The sequence below is a fragment of the Penaeus monodon genome, chromosome 9 (genome assembly GCF_015228065.2).
Source record: "Penaeus monodon isolate SGIC_2016 chromosome 9, NSTDA_Pmon_1, whole genome shotgun sequence".
NCBI lineage: Eukaryota > Metazoa > Arthropoda > Malacostraca > Decapoda > Penaeidae > Penaeus > Penaeus monodon.
Genome location: NC_051394.1, coordinates 15058589 through 15068722, shown reverse-complemented (window position 1 = coordinate 15068722; position 10134 = coordinate 15058589). Strand labels below are relative to the sequence as shown.

General features: G+C 33.9%; 1 pseudogene; it reads right to left on the bottom strand.

Moving 5' to 3' along the window:
* Window positions 1-2994: 2994 nt before the first annotated feature.
* Window positions 2995-9870, bottom strand: LOC119576975 (annotated as a pseudogene).
* Window positions 9871-10134: the final 264 nt, after the last annotated feature.

The window sequence follows — 10134 nt, the reverse complement described above, 5'->3', positions numbered from 1 at the left end:
TTTTTTTTTTCATAAGCTTCTACAAACTATGATGCAGAGTTTACTACTGTTAACTATAGTGTCTAATATTCAATAGACACCAATCCTCTTGCTTCTAAATTTACTTAGCTATCAAATATCTGTATTACATTGATTTCCTATCACCGATTTATAGATTCAATTGTTTTTAATATGAAATCTGTTTCATCTAATAATTTACTGTTTCAGTACAGTGTTAACAATGCAAGTGTATTTAAGAAAAAACAAACACAAAAATCTATCAAACCATAAATACTGTTTTAGTGTTTAAACAATGAATGTAGCAGATGATTTGTATAACCTTCTACAGCACATTTACTAATGCAAAATAAGAGATCAATCTAGTTAGCACATATCTTGTCCTGAAAGATGCAGATACATCAATTGATATGAATTATCTCTTTACTCAACAACAACAAACAGATTTGATTTACTTTACATCAGCCTCACCCAAATTATATGTTTCTACAATAAATGTCATCCAAGACCATAACATAAAAAATCAACAAGTTCTTTACAATAGCTTTTACTCCTGTTTAGAATGATAAAAATACATACTTACCTTGACTGTTCAATTATTCCAAATGATAAATGTATTCTCCACTAGTTGCACTTCTCCCTTAATGAGTCTATAAAACGATTCTATATCTCATGAAGTATATTTGTATTTTCCCTTCCATTTCACCTCTAATAAAAATGCTTTAAAACTTGCTCATAATTCCCTAATCAACACATGAATCATAAAGCACTGAATTTAGCACCTATTCACAAGTCCTCTTACAAATGCCAAAAGACAATTGCATGATAGACAGTTGATGAAGTCCTGATTTTTTTTTCTTGCTCTTATTTCACCTTACATTTAGTAATCAAATACTTTTCTCTCAACAGAAAAACATTAAAGCTTTCTATGATCTATATTCTCACCCTGGGTAAATGCAGTCACCTTTACAATTAACTTCTAAGTGCAACCATCACACACACTAGTCTCCTCAATCTCTACCCTGCATCACATGTTCACTTAGTTGTTACTATTCTTTGTCAATTTTCTTTTCTTTTCTCTATTGTAAAAGATTTCTTACCAATGAATGATTTACTTTTGGAAGGTAAAAAGTAATTTGCATAAAAAAGAAATACAATCAAAACCATCAAATCAAGAGTCCATGACAAAATCTTACTAAAATATTGTACACAAAGAGTAATGTCATAATCAATAGAAAGAAAAGAAGGAAAATATTAATTTGGAGGTGGCTTTCCATGGGGTAAGTGCCACTGCCTGGGACACCAGAGAGCCAATAGCTCCTTGAGAGTGAGATTGTCTATGTGGAAGTGAGCACTTTCAAAGAAACATCATATTTGGAGAGGGGGAAAAATGCCAGTAGCTATTATCCAAATTTCCTTGTACTGATTTTTTAGATAGATCTAGTTTTCATTCATATAGCTCCAAAGTAAACTTGTACCAAGTAATGGATTTGGATAATATAAGAGAATGAAAAAAGTCCTTGTCCCCTCTCCATGAGTCGACAAACACCTTGGTCTTTTGGAACGAAATGTCCAGCTTATCTTACAAACTGCAATTTTCATATTCAGAAAAGGAGGAGGGTTTAATATCACAAAGTTACACTATCATCTAAGTTTATACTACCTGCTATTATCACGTTTAACCTTCAAAGTTCAGTCAATGCTCAATGGTTCCTCTGACATCTTGGTAAGTCTTGGAATGCACTGTTCCTCAGCTTCCCTATCTACTTATTTTTAAGCTTCTTCATAAATAATTTCCAAGTGTGTTTCTACATACTAATGGTTATCTTATAAAAGCCATATTTTTTATAGGTGTGACTGAGAGGCTAGCAAGATGTGCAATTTTTGCAATTTACATCCTAAAAAACTAGAGCCATTAATGAACTTTAAAACGTGTAATAATGTAAAAATACTTATCTGCCAAAGAAAACTTCTACAGTGTAAAATACTACAGAAATGGACACTAAATGTATGCATGGCTTTTTACTGTAGGTTTTATATCTAATTCCTGATAAATACTGTTGAGTACTTTCAGGAAACTTTCAAAGCTTCTTCAGGAAGAAAAAAAAAAAAAAAGGATAAATCATTTAAATACTGACTGACTCTTAAGGTCAAACTTTCAACTTTCAATTATCACTGGGAAAGAGAAAAGGGTTTTCTTTTCCTATTTACATGTTCCCCGCAATCAGTCCAGTCTAATTTTCTTCATCTTGTAATCATTAACAAAATTTAAAAAATATATGAATTACTAGAGAAAAATGATTAAACTCAACACTAAATTCAAAATGTATATGCAGATCTTCCTGCCAACTCCATAGTGCTTTTTGACCTGGCAATACCTGCTTTCTGTGAATAATAAAAAAAAGCAAACACTGTAAGGCATCAACACAGAGTAATATCTCTGAAGAATCTTAGAGAAGAATTCTGTGTGTCATCTTTACAGCTAACATAATGTCTTTAAATACAGTTTGGAGTGTTAAATGTAGCTTGACACATCATTATCCCAATCTCTGATTACTGGCATCTTGTCAAAAAGCGATATGTGTTTTCATATCACAGTACTCTATATAGAAATCTATAAGAATATGAATAATAAAAAAGTGTAAATAATAAAGCAAAATTTAATCGAATCTCAGCTGAGATCTGGATCATTATAAGACTAAAACATTCTTCCTTGTGTTTAATAACTTGAAGATAAAAAATCACTGTGGTATTGCACTGAGACTGTTCTTCAGCTATACTGCTATATCTATATATCATAAAATAATTTGATGGAACAGTATAATAAATGCAAAAAAAGTCTCATCATCATAAAGCCTCTTTCAAAATGCATAAAACATTTCAAAAAATCTATCAAACATTGCAAAAGACACTAATGCAGATTCATATCCAAAATATCTCTACTGCTTGGTGTCTTATGCAGTTTCCATGTGAGTGCCCTGTAGTTACCATTAATGGAAGTAGCTCTAGACTCCAGTATAGGAAAACCTGGGTCAGTGAGTGTTCTTGACAACTACGACACAAGCCCCAGCCGTCCTGTGGGCAATGGAGCCATCTGGAGAAAAAGAACATAGATTAAAGGTCTGTCATTACAACGGAAGTATTTACATGTCTTAAATCTTTTGTCTGTGTATTTGACTGGTGTTGATACATCAATTTATTTCAAGTTGAAAATATTATACTGGAAATTGCTTCAGAAAAAAGAGATGACACAAAAAAAAAAAAAGACATCAAATTGACCTTCTCTCTTACCTGTGTCCACTCATTGGTTTGGGGTCATAAGCGTGCACAAGATTGAGATAGGTTGTCCATCATAACCTCCAACGCAAAAACAGACGGTCACCCAGCAGACTCACCCCTGCACTATCACAGCCTAAACTTAGACATGCAACCTGTGTCCATGTATCAGTAGCAGGATCATATCTGGAAACAGCAGCAATGTCAAAAAAGGACAAATTTCCATCTCTGAAGCAAGTATATATTTTCTAAAACTTTTGTGATGCTTTTAATTATAAAATCCTTTTATATTTTATTTCAAAAATTCAATTTGAAGAGTGCATTAAGCAAAAGGAATAAAAATAAAAAAAAAAAAAAGCATTACCCGAACATCATTTAAAAAAATAAAAATAAAAGGAACTGGTGTTTTTCCAAAACCCGTTACCCTTTTAGCCTACAATGCATTTTTTAAAAACCTTTTACCCCGGGTTGTAAACATGCTTTATGGGGCATTTCTACATGACCTGCATCCTTTCACTGCTAGCCATCCCTTTTGTGTTATTTTTGATTTCCCCCCTTCGCCCCTTTTGGCATCTTTCTTCCCTGTCTCAATGGACCCCAAACATTTTGGGCATGAATTTGCCATGGCATCTAGGGCCCGTACGTTTGGGCACGTTTTTTCCCTTGATGAGGGCCATAGACTGACATTTTTATTTTTTTAAAAATTTTTAAAATTTGGTCTGTACTAGTCTTTTTTGATGGTTGATAAATATGTGAGTAGTAATTTAGACATAAAAATTCTAATTATTTAGACTTGAAAATCTGTGATTTGTTCACACTAGATTGCATGTTTTGATGTACCTTGCCCTGACTGGCTGGAAAATATAATTGTTTTTGTTGGTGCACAGGTCAATGGCAGATCTGATTGGTTGTCATGTGAATAAAAGGTCAGTCAAAAGGTATTCCAGCAGAACGACCACCCATGGAAGGTATAAGGTAAAATTTTTCTCTTTCAAGCTTTTACTAAAAAAAAAAAAACTAAACTTACACAAGTGAATCAATTCAATACAAAATATTTTTTAACATCAAAGTGAAGCTCATTCCCCTTTTTCTTTTTCCTTTTCTGTTTAGAAATGATAAAAAAAATGGTGTGATCTCTTTATGGGCAATGCACTACTTCTGAGTTCAAAAAGTATTTTGGGTTGCTGCCGCTTCATTTGAAAGTTTTAAAAAAAAAACACAAAAAACGGCTAATCCTATTTTACATCTCGTGCAAAAAAAAAAACGCTAACTTTTTCACAAAGTGTTTTATGGGCTCGAAGTTAGAGAAATTGGAAACGTTCGTATTTCCTCAATACAAGGCGAAAGATGCTAGAAAAAAACTGTGGAAAAGTAAAATTTTACACATTGCCCATATATAAAAACCCCAACTTTATATAGACTAGGGAAAATTTCCCGCAAAAAAATATATGGTCTTTTCGCCGCCGCGCCGCTCCAGAAAAAACCCGTTGCGGGGGCCCACGCGGTGGCAAATATTACCGTGGCGGCGCTAGCGACGAGCGAAAATTCCGGGGGGAATGGGTTAAATTTAAACCCCCTGGCCCAAAAAAACAGGCCATTAGCCTTACTTGATTGGCCCCTTGAGGGTGTGTGACTAGTGGCCAGGCAAAACGAAAACACTCAGTCGGTGACAAGACTCTTGCCTTCCCTTTAAAAATTTATTTTCTTTTTTCTGCAAAAGCATTTTAGTTTTTTGGCCATTTTCCATATCCATATTTGTCATTTGATTTGTTTACCCTTTGGTAATAGACGTTTTTCGTGCACAGACTCCATATCACCTCTATGGAGTCCATGAATCGAGCAAGAACAATAACAATCTAAAAAATTTGATTGTCATTTTCAATTTCTTTTTTTAATATTAAATTTTTCCCTGTATACAACCTACATTTGCAAGGAATTGGATACTCCAGCCAAGGGTTTGATTTTCCCATGATAGCATGTTGACATTACCCCCTTCATGCCAAATTTTTTCATAACATGATGTCATTTGGATCATTGGGGTTAACTGACATTTTGTCTTTTATGAATATCACTCAAAATATAAACACACACACACACACACACAAAATAAAAATTACTTATATATATATATATATATATATATATATATATTAATATATATATATATATATATATTATTTTATTATTATTATTTTTATTTTTTTTTTTTTTTTTTTTTTTTTTTATGAATCAAATGGCCATTTTTTTTGTTTACATATAACATTCTCTATATTGTTTTACAAAGTATATAAAAATGTCTTTTCTTCACATTAGTACGTGGCTCCTGCCTTAGACAGAAAAATTCCCCATACATATCTGAACATGACCCTGTGCCTTACCTTTCAACACAGTCAAATCTGGAAGCACATGGGTTTGAAGCAGGGCATCATGCCCTCCCACAGCATAGAGGAATCCGTTCACTACTCCCACCCAACACCACTCTTCTCCTGGCCATGGGAGCACATGGAGTCCACTGTTTGTGTGGGGATCATAGCATTCTACTGTCCTTAAACAAGATGATCCATCTCTTCCACCTACTGCATAAGTCTAAAATGAAAGGCAGGATATGAACACAAGTTATAGTCTATTCTAGATATTTCTCTTATCCATCAACATACAAATGAATAAAGGATTAATGTTTGTCAAAAATGCTCTATATGTTACCTTAATACTTTTGATGCTTATTTCATTCCTTCATGTCAAGAAGACAAAATCCAGCTTAGGTTTAGACTTCTAGTAAAAAAATTTTTTTAAAACAATCAAAGCCTAAAAATAACAATTCTGGATAATTTCTTCTTTCCCTTTCCCATTCAACACAGCCACTCCAACAGTGGATCTGGCAGTTGACATGGGTGCAACATAACTCCACTGCCTTGTTTGGGGGATCCCAACGTTCAACAGTGTTTAGGTAACTCCATCCATCATGCCCTCCAACAGCATATAAAGGTCCCTCGAGAACACCCACCCCTAAAATACGAATAGAAAATCATAACTGTCATGATCATTTGTGCTTTTAGCTAAGTAAAAGTATAACCCCCTTGTAAATGAAAACATAATATGAGTTTATTATCATAACAGTCTCATATTAAAAATATGATTACCTAAGCCATGCCTATGATGGACATGGGAGGCAGCTGTGCCCCAGACATTTGTTGTTGGTTCGTAGCATTCAACGTATTCAGGGTCTTGAAGCCATCTCTCCCTCCAACTACGTGCAATTTGCCATCCAGAACGGCCACTCCAAACTGGCAGCCTCTGCCGTCATAGTTCCCACTGTGTTCCACGTGTTTGTTCGGAGGTTGTACTTTTCAATGCCTGTAGAACTATTCCAAGGATGTAAAAGTTATTGTGTAAATATCTTGCTTTCTTTCTGATTTCAAATTTGAGAGATAAGATATAGATACAGAGATACAGTTATAAACAAAGGTCTGACCCACCACCAAGCAATGTACATTACAGCCAACTGTTCATCTACCTTTATATCTCTTATTCAACCACAGATTTTACTAAAACCTACTGGATTCTGTACACAAACAATGGCACAAATCATCTGCATATATTACTTGACTGAATTTCATTCTTTCGTCTGAATATCAAACTTAAAGAGATTCAATAATTTTAAATTCATTCCAGTTTACATTATCAAGCAGTGTAACAACCATGTTTAACATTTGGCATCAATAAAAAAATAAGACCTTTAAAATGGTTAGTGAAGAATAAAGTATAGAGGTAAATTACCCAAACTATTAAGTTTACTTCAAATATAATAAAACTTAAATTATAAATCATCATAATCACATATGAATCTCATTTCAATAGTGATTCAAGAATAAAGTTTAATAATTCACTTTTGAAAGGCTCACCACACTCCACCTCTTCTGTGGGAGTATGAATTTACTGGCTATATTCACAAGGTATTATACAAACCTATGCATCATTATTCTCAAAAATAAATTCATACAAATAGTTGCCAGGTAGTAAAGTAGTGGATGTAAACATTTACTAGAAGTCATGTATCTAATATATTTAAATCACTCCTTCTTTCTATGAATATATACCACAAATGGAGTACACTATCCAGTGGTGAGAAAAGAATTTTACAAGTATTTTGATGAAAGGTAACTACAGAAAGAGAGATCATAAAGCAGGTAAGACATCTCAAAGAAATTGAAAGGAAAGCCAAAGGAACTTCCTGAGAGATTACACATCTAAGAAAAACATTAAAACTGAGACAATACCTCATCCTTTACGACCTGCATCTAACCCCGTGGTACATAAACAGTGGCAGTTTGTATTAAAAAGAGCCAACCAGGCAAAAAAAAAAAAAAAAAAAAAGTAATAAACTAAAAATTTAAATTAACCTTACTTCCTCTCCACCCACCCTTATTGGAGTCCATGCCCCCAATAACATAAAGGTCCCCAACGGTGGATTTCCGTGGTTTGGTGCGGGGCGACTGGAGCGTGGATCTTCTTTCAGGCAACAGGTGGTACTTGAGGGCTTCTACAATCAGGTCTTTGGGATTTTACGGTCTTCTTTAAAAAAGCAAATTGGTCTCTATGTGGTCTGCCAGGAACTGAGGAGACACATATTGTTTGTTATACTATAATTTGAAATCTTTTTAATCTGGGATTTTAAGGACAAAACTAAAATTAGGTACCCTGCAGATAAGTTGATTAGCCTGTTATATTGCACTTTACAGATTACTAAAAGACTTGCAGCATAAACAATATACATTACAATGGTAAAAAATTACAGTGAGCTGTAATCGTGTTAATGTAAGGTCCAATTTTTATTAAAAACCAACAACTAAGTAATCATTCAAATGATTCTTAAATTTTAAGTAGACTGCATGCTTGTCTACAAAGTTTATTTATGAAGTTAAGTGCATATTAAAAGACAGATGAAAGGAACAAGTATTTAAAAAATATTTTGCTTTCACTTCATAAAGAGTTAAAAAATGACCAAAGTTAAAGCCCCATAAAAAATAATTTACACTTCATTCACACAAGCTAAATCAACATAAATGTAATTATGCACATGCAAACAAACACCACAATATGTACACACACAAAATATTACACACTACACGTAAAAAATCAAGAGCCCTTTTACCTGAGGTGAGAGAAGCGGCAACTTCACAAGCCCTAAAAAGACGGGCCATGTCTTTTGAACGGTTCCTAAGTCGTACTTCAGCCAAGTCACAAGTGCCTAAAAGCAAACGTACATCAAATAAGAAAAAAAATTATCAAAACCTTTTTATTATCTAAAGGTCAAGCCTGAATATCTTACTCTCATTAAACCATTAAACAGTAAATGAAGTGAGTGACTATTATCATATATTTTTCTTTTTAATAAGAGAAACCAAATTCGATCAAAAGCCAAAGAGTTTAAACATAATACCATTATATAAGAAAAAAAAGAAAGGTATGAATGGACAAGTGAATGCATAAATATTTGAAAAATTATCATTAAAGTCATTAGCCTAAAATCTTTTCAACAGAGAGCAGTGATAAGTAGTCATTAGAAACTGTTTATCTAGTCTCATCACCTACTGAAAACTATTTCCAATGCCTCTTAGCTAAGTAACTTCACTTCAATTCCAACAAAAAGTGTTGGTATGACCAGATAAAAGAAAAAAGCGAGACCAGTGTCCTATATCTTCTCATTCACCTGGAAAATCAATTCTTCAGAGGGTACATTGAGGTCATCAGAGGCCAGAAGTCTTGCAGCCTCTTCAGTGGGCAACTGCAGGAACTCTTGGTGTTGTGTAACTTCTTGGAAATGTTCCTGAAAAAAAGATAAAAAGATCCGCAACCTATTCCCTCTGTTTACTGACAAATTCACATTTCAGAATTTTGAAAACATATATGATAAACTTATATAAGACAAAGAATCCATACACTCAAGTATTCAGCTTACAGCAGTATATGTAGAAGCGATTCGGTGCAGCTCTGAGCATCCCTGAGTGTCTGCAAACAGCTGTATTCCAAGGCAATTTGCTGGATGGAGTTGTTTGGTGAGGAAGTCACAGCACACATCTACTACCTCAGTCAGAAGTAAATGATGGGCTGTTGACAGAACTACTTCCACTGTGTCCTCATGAAGTTCCAATGTTCCTATTATCATAAGAAATAAATTAATTTCTCAATACTAAAAGAAACAATCATACACTAAACTATCTATGACTAATGGAATATTTGAATACTTAATGAGAAAAATTATTTTGAAAGCACATTAGTAGCATGTGTATCAACTCAGTTCCATTATTACAGTAAGATTGAAAGGACACTGCAGGATATGAAACACAATGAAAGGTCTATACAAAATGCAAAAGTAGCGACCAAATAGTATGAGAGAGTGCCAGACTGTTGTCTCATCAGTTTGTGTGTACCAAAATTACCTGTATAGCAGTAGTTGATAAGGGTCTGAAGAGCATCAGAATCCATGTCTCTCATAACCACCTCTTCCTGTGTTGCCTCCAGGACAGGTGAGGTAAACATAGCAGCAAAATAATCACTGGCAGCACTAAGCACAAGACGGTGGGCTCTGATCCGGCGGGATCCTGTGTTGAAAGGAAAACTTAAGTCAACCATAGGCACTGAATAAATAAAAGATTAATCTATCACTTACTAACCAATACAAAATTATAACATAGTCAAAAACCTCTAAATTACCTCCAAAATACTTCAAAATAAAGGTAAATAATTATGCAATTATATCAGATCACCTATACATTCACACAAATTATTAGTGTATATGATGATGAAAAATAAAATGCTGGCAGCAGTGAGATTATGTTCCTCCAACCCTGAAACTAATTC